We start from the raw sequence: 7964 nt of genomic DNA on the forward strand, positions 1-7964 counted from the left end.
TAAGAGCAAAGAGAGACAACTTATTGCACGAGGGCCCCCAGATGACCTACAAGTGAGGTTGCTACAATGAAGCCCCTAAGTTTGGAGTGTGATGCTTGCTCAGCACTTTGAGATGATCTCCAGTGCTTACAACCTTGACAAAATATAGACTTTGGATAAGAAATGCCTGAGAGTTCTCCCTACCACCTTTTTTTTTTTTTCTTTTTTTTTTTTGTTACTGAGATGTGGCCTCAAGTGTTTTGGGTCCATGCACTCTCCCTCTGACATGGGAAACAATAATCAGGGATGGTCCTTCCTTGAAATTAGGGAAAAAAGGCTACTGAATTTGGAAAACCTAAGTCTTGATCAGTGATGCTTTCAGAGACCAATCTTGACCAAAAAAGAGAATGTGAAAATTAATAAAGGAAACCTGAACTAAAATTGGAGTTGGGAAGACTTCTAGAGGAAACTCTTACCCCCATCCCTGGTCAGTTACCCCAAAGAAGAGGAAAGATACCTTGCATCTCCAACTAGAAGATGTCACTACTTTACTACCCTAGCAAGAGAAAAGAAGATGTTCTCCTGCCCAGCAACAAGCCCAGCCAACAGAAAATGCCGTAGCTCAGCCAATGAGAAGCCTTGTCACCCTGAACTCTTTCCTACTAGAACTTTCATTTTTCCTTTGCCGATGACTTTCTTGCCCAACCCTCCTTTCTATAATAGCCTTCCATTTTGTAGAACTCCTTGAAGTTCTCTCTCTGCTTGCTGCCCAATTCATGAGTCACTTGATAAAGCCAATCCATCTTCAAATTTACTGTTATATTTTGGTTTTCTTAACATGAGAAACCAGGAAGAAAGGACAAAGGACGGGAATAATTGCAGTTGGTGGTTATCCCAATATTCAGAAGAGTGTGAGCATGAAGGAAACCTTGTTTAACACTTTTAGGTACATACTTGTAGAGCTTTTTAATGTATGTAGATATATATTGTACATTTGATGACAATAGCAAAATATATCATTTTAGGAAAATGTTCACAGGACTACTTTTTTTAAAAAAAGATTTCTACTGTGGCACCTGGGTGGCTCAGTCAGTTAAGCAGCCAACTCTTCATTTCCTCTCAGGTCATGATCTCACGAGCCCTGCATTGGGCTCCATACTGACAGCATGGAGCCTGCCTGGGGATTCTCTCTCTGCCCCTCCCCTGCTCGTGCTCTCTCTCTCAAAATAAATAAACTTTAAAAAAATGTCTGCTGCCACATGTCTGGAAAGCAGCAGAATCAACTGCTTATCAGATCAGGTGATTTATCTCTTCCAGTATATTAAGCAGGAGGGCACTAAGAACTCAGCTATGTCATTAAATACCCATCTATTGTATAAGTGCAACTAAAAATTTTGGGCGGCTTTCCATATCTATCAAGGTTCAAAGACAAGAAGAGTACCACCAGAGAATGTGTATATATATATAATTTTTTACAGAGATTTGAAAGTTATACTACTGTGGGAGCTGGTTAAGCAGTCTCTGTCTGCAAGGGAAGATGGATATGAAGTCGGGGACAGCCAGAATGGCTGGAACTCACAAGTCAGAGATGAAGCTAAAATTCACCTTAGCTCTCCTTGTTCTTGCCTCTGACCTTGGTAGTGTGGGTATCCAGTAGAAGAACCTTCCTTCCTGAGCTAAACACACACCTGGCCCGGGAGTGGGGAAGTAAACAGAGGCCGCAGGGGAAGGACAGCAGCTATAAGGCTAGGTGCTGCCACCCACCTAGGATGATAAGGAACCGCAGGTCCTACTGCCTGAAAGCTCACACAAGGATCTCTCTTGAAGTCCCTACCCCAGATGGAAATACACAGGGAAGGGAATTCTGGGCAACATCCTTCAGCTTAACCAGGCGGCTACACGTGAAGCCATTGACCCTGATTTCTTTATTGTGCCCCACGTGGCCTGCCCCTGGTATGCCCTGACACGAGCAAGAGTTTAGGACATGTTAGTGATTCTTCATTTGAGGCTAACTGTGATACAGGTTTTTTTGTTTTTTAGTTTTTTTGTTTGTTTTTTTGATAGGAAGAGAGCGCAAGCGGGGAAGGAGAGGGTGAAAGAGAATCTTATTAAGCAGACTCCATGGGACGCTCAACTGACTGAGCCACCCAGGTGCCCCAGTACAATGAATTTTTGTTTTTTTCTTCCTTGTACAGAAGAGTAAGCCCTATCCTTTCTATGTTTTTTTCTGTCTCTCTCATTGCCACTCACATACCAAACCACTTTACTCAACTGATCTTTAACTTACAACTGTCCCCCTCCTTTTTTCTGTTGTAGATCAAAAACTTTCAAAGTCAACGTTATTTAAAAAAAATTTTTTTAATGTTTATTATTTTTGAAGGAGAGAGATACAGAACATGAGTGGGTGAGGGGCAGAGAGAGAGGGAAACACAGAATCCGAAGCAGAGTCCAGGCTCTGTCAGAGCCCAATGAGGGGCTCAAACTCATGAGCCATGAGATCATGACTGGAGCTGAAGTCGGACACTTAACCAACTGAGCCACCCAGGTGCCCCTCAAAGTCAACATTATTAACAACTTCCATTGTGAAGATAAAGATCTGAAATTTGTTCCAATTTTGTATGATAAAATTTGGGGTTTATTTTTTTCATAAAGTAGTCAAAATGTACGTGTTAACAGGATGCCATTGCTGCTTAATAACCCTCAAGTGATTAAAAAAAAGAGAGAGAGAGAGAACTTCTGACAAAAGCATAGATCATGAGAATGCTTAGCATATATTCATCCCTCACAGGGAGTGGAGCTCCCATGGCCTGTGCCCACGCTTCTGTCCTATCACCTCTGCCCCACATGCAATGAGGCTCAGGAGTCATTGGCCAACTCTGGCCCCTTTCTCACTTGCCCTTGGGGAGCACAAAGTCTGCGGTGAAGAACTGGAGGTAGGAGAGGCTGCTCCCTAATAAGGCACTAGTCCCCCAGAGGGGTGGGGATTGTGGGGCTGATGCAGTGACCTCAATTCAGGCTCCCTCCCACCCATCCAACCATGATGGTTTTGAAATAGAAGCCGCACTGAGAAGGTATTGTTTTCACCATATTACCTTGGGTGAGGTCAGATGCTGATCATAAGAGAGAAAAATGGGGAGCCTGGGTGGCTGAGTCAAGTTGAGCATCCGACTTTGGCTCAGGTCACGATCTCACTGTTCGTGAGTTCAAGACCTGCATCAGGCTTGCTGCTGTCTTCCTGTCATCCTGTCAGCCTGCCAGCCTGTCAGCCTGTCAGCGCAGAACCCGCTTGGGATCTTCTGTTCCCCCTCTCTCTGCCCCTCCCCCGCTTGTGCACTCTCAAAAATAAATAAACATTGAAACACAGAGAGAAAACAGCTTTATAGTTTTCTGTACTCAGCTCTCAAGGGAGAACACATGCCACCCAAGGACACTCAGGGGAAGCACCAGGTTGGTCATGAGGCAAAGCACGGGGAAACTCCTCAAGGGCAAGCACCTTTATTGTGGCTTTTGCTGGAAGGAAAGGGTTAGACAGGGCAAACAGGTTTAAGATTGGCTAATTTGAATAATTTCAGTGGGCTCTGGGGCACAGGGGCTGTCCCAGGATGCCTGGTACTTGGCACTGGGGTAATTAGGGTGGGCGTTTTGTGGTCCAGAGTATATAAGTCAGATAAGCGAGATGTTTAGTGTTGCAGACCTAATGGGTTGTTTAGGAAGGGGAACTGACCAGCCTCTAGCCAGGGCCCCAAAACTGGATCAAGAGAGCACACAAGGACCCATACAAGCTTCTATCACAGCAAGCAATATTCTTTTTAAAAAGTTACGTAAGCGGGGCGCCTGGGTGGTGCAGTCGGTTGAGCGTCTGACTTCAGTCAGGTCACAATCTCGCGGTCCGTGGGTTCCAGCTCGCGTCAGGCCCTGGGCTGATGGCTCAGAGCCTGGAGCCTGTTTCCGATTCTGTGTCTCCCTCTCTCTCTGCCCCTCCCCCGTTCATGCTCTGTCTCTCTCTGTCCCAAAAAAAATAAATAAACGTTGAAAAAAAAAAAAGTTACGTAAATGAACACACATTTTGTTACTTCTCTGATACCAAAACTTTAATACTCCCTGCTGACTATATTATCTTCAAATTTTTTTCAAATTTTGAAATATTCCATCATTAAAAAATTGTATTATAGAAATTGTTTTTGACTATATTATCTTCAAATTTTTTTCAAATTTTGAAATATTCCATCATGAAAAAATTGTATTATAGAAATTGTTTTTTAAAGAGTTGAAAATACCTTAGAGCACTGGTTTAGCTGCAATTTTTTGTCCCCAAACAATGAAATAGTCAATATGTCAAAGTGTCAACATCTCTTACATCTGTACAATATCTAATTTTCTGCATGTTTTAAATATTCCTTTTTTTTTTTTTTTTAATGAAAGTTACTGGGGCACCTCAGTCGCTTAAGTGTCCAACTTCCGCTCAGGTCATGATCCCACGGTTTGTGAGTTCGAGCCCTGTGTCGGGCTTTCTGCTGACAGCCCAGAGCCTGGAGCCTGCTTTGGGATTCTGTGTCTCCCTCTTTCTCTGACCCTTCCCCACTTGTGCAGTATCTCCCTCTCTCTCTCAAAAATAAATAAATATTTAAAAAAATTTTTTTTAAATGAAAGTTTCTAGGGCACCTGGGTGACTCAGTCAGTTAAGCATCTGACTTCAGCTCAGGTCATGATCTCACAGTTCGTGAGTTTGAGCCCTGCATTGGGCTCTCTGCTGTGAGCACAGAGCCTGCTTCTGATCCTTCTCTGCCCCTCCCCAGTTTGCACTCTCTCAAAAATAAGCATTAAAAAAAATCTTTAAGAAATGAAAGTTGCTGAGAGAAAAGGAGGCAGAGAGGAGCTGCAAGCTGTCTTGCATCTAGCACATCTTTTTTCTTTCCACTTTTTGAGATATAATTGACATCTTGATGTCAATCTTAACATACATCTTGATCCAAATGAAGTTTCCTGACTCTCCTGAGGCCCCGTAGACATGAAGACATCTAACTGTACATACTTTCGGATGGGAAAACTCATAATCAAGCTAAAAGCTTATGACTCAGAATGAAGACAGATACAGCTTAGGTCACTAACGTCCAAACCAGGGCTTTTTCCTGGCTAGCCCCGTTGAAGAAATGGTCAAAGGGCAGCCACACGATGTTGCCCAGTATCACCCAGTCCACCTGCAATCCTTTGCTAGGCAAAAAAACCCCAAAAAACAAAAAAACAAAAAACAATTCAAGCAAGTAACTATCAAGCTAAGAGGGGTACTATAATCCCTCTTTTACTACTTAATACAGAGTGCTATTTGAAGTAACTGCAAAGTAATCCCTGAACTGCAAATAACCCAGGGATCCAGCCTGCTGTAGTGGTGACTGACTTCGCCATTAGGTTAGCATTAGTGCTGCCTCAAAGGTGCATGTTTCTTTTTCTTTTTTATTGATGTAAAGTTGATATATAACATTATATTCGTTTCCGGTGTACCACACAATTCAACATTTGCATGTACTACAAAGTGATCACCACAGTAAGTCTAGTTACCATCGGATACCATACCACTGACCTCCTCCACAAAGATGCATTTTTCTGTATTGGTCAAGAAAATTATCCAGATGGGGCTATGACCGCTGAGCCAGCCTGCATCCCACCTGGGTTATGTCATCCCTCATCTCTGCCTACTAGAACACCCGGCCGTAAAGAGAAACATTACATTTGGACAGGATCTATGCTGCTGCTGGACAATTCAATTTACTTTTTACTTCATTCTCTTCTCTCAATAGGAAATAGAGACAGAAACAGGGCTTGTGAGCCAGCCTGGACGATCTCTCTCCGTTGGGTTCAAGAGTGCAGCAGTTAAGAGTGCATACCATAGATTCAGAGCACCTCAGAGTGTCAGCGTTTAGACCTGCCATCCACAAGCTGAGTGACCTTAGGGAAGTTACCTTAGGGACCCTGTACCTCAGTCTCCTTCCACTACATGGTGATGATGTTAATAACATCTACCGCTGGGTTGCTATGATGGTTAAATGAGATTGAGTATTCAGATTGTCCCAGTGAAGGTACAATACATGTAAGCTATTGTTATTATCATTGCTTTTTGACAGATACTATGGCTTGGAGTAAAAGTCTTCTCTAAACCTTGGGATCCTGCCTACCCATTGGCACTCTCGTGGGGAAGGGGGGGGCAAAGCTTCATGGGTAAAGTGTTCTTTGAAGAGATAGCAGTAACTAGAAAATTTTAATGGACTCCAGGCAATACAAACTTTTGCACCATTTGTTATGGACCAGTGGCTTCCACAAAGGAGCTTATTTTTTATTTTCTAGAGGGAGTGTGAGCGGGGGAGAGGAACAGAGAAAGAGAAATGTTTTAATGTTATTTTTGAGAGAGACAGAGTGCTAGTGGGGGGAGGGGCAGCGAGAGGGAGACACAGAATCCACAACAGGCTCCAGGCTTCAAGCTGTCAGCACAGAGCTGACACGGGTGTCAACCTCACAAACTGCGAGATCATGACCTAAGCTGAAGTTGGATCCTTAACTGACTGAGCCACCCAGGCGCCCCGAGAAAGACAGGATCTTTTTTTTTTTTTTTTTTTCAACGTTTATTTATTTTTGGGACAGAGAGAGACAGAGCATGAACGGGGGAGGGACAGAGAGAGAGAGAGGGAGACACAGAATCGGAAACAGGCTCCAGGCTCTGAGCCATCAGCCCAGAGCCTGACGCGGGGCTCGAACTCCTGGACCGCGAGATCGTGACCTGGCTGAAGTCGGACACTTAACCGACTGCGCCACCCAGGCGCCCCTGAGAAAGACAGAATCTTAAGCAGGCTCCATGCAGGCTCTGTGGAGCCTGCTGCAGGGCTTGTTCCCACAACCCTGGGATCATGACCTGAGCCAAAATCAAGAGTTGGACACTCAACAGACTGAGCCACCCAGGTGTCCCAAGAAGCTTATTTTTAAAACTTGGGGTGCTTATTTTGAAAACTAAGAGGCACCTGGGTGGCTCAGTCCGTTGAGTGTTCAACTTCGGTTCAGGCCATGATCTCACGGTTGGAGGGTTTGAGCTATTGTCAGCATGGAGCCCATTTTGGATCCTTTGTTCCCCTCTCTCTGCCCCTCCCTGCTTGTGAATACTTGCTCTCTCTCAAAAAAACAAACAAACAAAAAAACCCAAAACCTTAAAATATTTGTTGAAAGGTATTAAATTTGTGATCATCTATTTACGTAAACAACAGAAATAAAAAGGTCAGTCTGTGAGAGGATACATCTTGGGATGATCTTCATTTGTGGTGAATTCAATTGTTTTTATTTTTTATTATTTTTTAAATGTTTATTTATTTTATTTCTTTTTTTTTTTTTAATTTTTTTTTTTTGGGACAGAGAGAGACAGAGCATGAACGGGGGAGGGGCAGAGAGAGAGGGAGACACAGAATCGGAAACAGGCTCCAGGCTCTGAGCCATCAGCCCAGAGCCCGACGCGGGGCTCGAACTCCTGGACCGCGAGATCGTGACCTGGCTGAAGTCGGACGCTTAACCGACTGCGCCACCCAGGCGCCCCAATGTTTGTTTATTTTTGACAGCATGAGCAGGGAAGGGGCAGAGAGAGAGGGAGACAGAGTATCCGAAGCCGGCTCTGCACTAACAGTGGAGAGCCGGATGCGGGCCTCAAACTCATGAACCAAGAGATGGTGACCTGCGCCAGAGTCGGACACTTAACCAACCTAGCTACCCAGGCGCCCCTCAATCGTTTTTAAATCACAAACCTTAAAGGTGCATCTCTGTGCATGTACTCTCAACAATGAAAAAACATGTCTCTTTGTAGATTTCAGAGCTTAGTTGAGACACTTTTGTGGACACGGAAGTGAAAAGAATGGAGGCCCCTAAGACTCCACAGCTGAGATGATCCAAGTAGACCAGGTGTGGGCAAGTGTTTTCCAATTGGAGAGATGAACTGGACATTTGTGGAAAAGGCC

This window comes from Prionailurus viverrinus, chromosome D2 (assembly GCF_022837055.1).
Source record: "Prionailurus viverrinus isolate Anna chromosome D2, UM_Priviv_1.0, whole genome shotgun sequence".
In the NCBI taxonomy this organism is placed as follows: domain Eukaryota; kingdom Metazoa; phylum Chordata; class Mammalia; order Carnivora; family Felidae; genus Prionailurus; species Prionailurus viverrinus.